Source organism: Lactuca serriola, chromosome 8 (assembly GCF_051521515.1).
Source record: "Lactuca serriola cultivar US96UC23 chromosome 8, Lser_US96UC23_V15, whole genome shotgun sequence".
Taxonomy (NCBI): domain Eukaryota; kingdom Viridiplantae; phylum Streptophyta; class Magnoliopsida; order Asterales; family Asteraceae; genus Lactuca; species Lactuca serriola.
Window position 1 is genome coordinate 190,240,953 of NC_136415.1, and position 2,318 is coordinate 190,243,270.

A 2,318-nucleotide genomic window follows, 5' to 3' on the forward strand; every position below is an offset into this window, starting at 1 on the left:
AAAAATTTAGAAAAATAGACGAAGTAAACGTGTTTTGAAAATTCTCATTTTTCTTGAAATTTTTTCCGAAAAACTACTCATTTTTCCACAACTAAGCACACTCTTATATTTGTCAAGAATCACAAAATCTTGGAGTAAGAAACAACAATTCACCAGGCTGTGAGATTATATGTGGTTTCATGCAATAGGTACAGTTGGGTTTTCTAGTTTAATGGACGAATTTTGTGGCCCGATTTCGAGTAAAAAGCACAAAATTTTAAGGGTATATGTTGGACTATCAAACTAATACGTGAGATTGAGTTTAAGTGTTAAAAAGGACTTCACGGTTTACATTTTAAGACCCTAAATACCAAATTAAAAAGAAAATAAGATTAATGTTGTACGATATTACGTTTCTACCTACAATTATATTATCTTAGGACCGATTTTGCTACAAAACTCTTTGAAAGTTGACTTTTATATCAAGATACAGCACACCACTTTACTAACTTACAATTTTAGGTCCAATTTTACAAGAACTTCGATTTCAGCGTTTGTGGTTTCGATTTAAATTGGAACGCATCCTTTAAGATAGGCTTTTACGTTTAGGCATTGCACACCACTTTTTCTCTTTTCTAAGAAGATTTGGTTTTTACAACGTGCCATAGGTAATAAATACAACATCAATTAAAAATATATGAATTAGGTACGAATTTTTTATAATACAATAAGAGGATAATGAATTAAAAAATGATATAATTTTTGATTTGTTGTGTTCATGTGACCATTTTATTTATTTTTTGTACACATCTAATCCTTATAACTTGTAATTTTAGGTTAAACTGAAAAAATAATTTAATAAGATAATATATTTTTTAATTTGTATATATTTAGTCCTTATCATCAGTTTCTTTATATTTTGCTCACCACATCTTACGTGAGACAATCATTAATGAAATGTTCTCATACGTGGTACTTTTTTCATTTATATTCGTAACCTAATTCACATATCGATCAAATAACGTTGGTGTCATAGTTTTCTCCAAGACAAAAAAATCCCATTGTCTGATATGGAGATAGATGAAACCGAAAACGAATACATCTTCTTCTTGAAGAAAACTATGGCAGCAATATTATTTGACTGATTTGCGAATTAGGTTACTGATATAAATGAAGGACAAACCACGTATGAGAACATCTCATTAATGATTTGTCCCATTTATGATGTCGTGCAAAATCTAAAAAAATCGGTCATAAGGACTAAATGTGTACAAAAACATTAAGGAATAAATGTGTACAAACAGACAAATATATTACCCTATTAAGTCATTTTTCCAACTTAATCTGAAGTAGTCAGTTATAAAGATTGAATATGGACTAAAAACCCAAATTAAATGGTCAAATATAGACCAAAAAGACTCTGTTGCTAAATCTATACAAATCAAAAAAAAATTATCCTTTTAAGTTATTATATAATATTTTTAGTTCAATTTATTTTATCACTAAGTATAATAATTTATGAGTATATATAATGGGTTTATCATTAGTTTTTGAAAATTAAATTTTAAAAATATCTTAGAATTGTCAAGTAGCGTGTTTTATTTTTAAAGCGTGTTTTACTTTTAAAAGGTTAGTCATTTTATTTTTTCTGATGGTTATATGTTATATAGAATAGGTCAACTATCTTTCAAATTTTATATTTTTAACCCATATTTCAAAATCTATGACAAATTTGGTTTGAATTTAAACTTTTTTTTACGTATTCATCTTAAATTTTTTTTTAATTTATTGTTCTATAACTTTCTTAATAATTTTTTTATAATGGTTTATAAAGAAAAATCCTTAACTATTTATCAAACTTTGAAAAAAAAATTATTTTACAATATTTTCTTAACGTTTCTTTTTTCAGCTTTTACATTGTCTTATATACATTAGCAAACGAACAATTTTTTTATTCAATATTTGCAATGCCTCATATGTTGGTTATTTTAGTGTCACCAAATCGTTTTAGTATAATGAAATTTATAGATTACCATTGAGGTTCAATTTTTTATTCTAGATAAGTTAGATGGTGCAAAATGCATGCTTATATAAAACGAGTTTGATTTGGCTTAACCAAATGACCATAGTCAAGGAGGCTACCCCCTTGTGAGGTTGTGAGGTCTTAGGGGCATTGGTTTGGCTGAAAAATTGGTTTTGTTAAGGAAAGTATCATAGAAAGTATTATTTTCATAATATACTTTCAATATTTATCTTTGAAACCATCATCAATTAAATGAATAAAATCATTATTTAATGCTGATTGATCTTATATTTGGTAATCAGAAGAATTTAAAAGG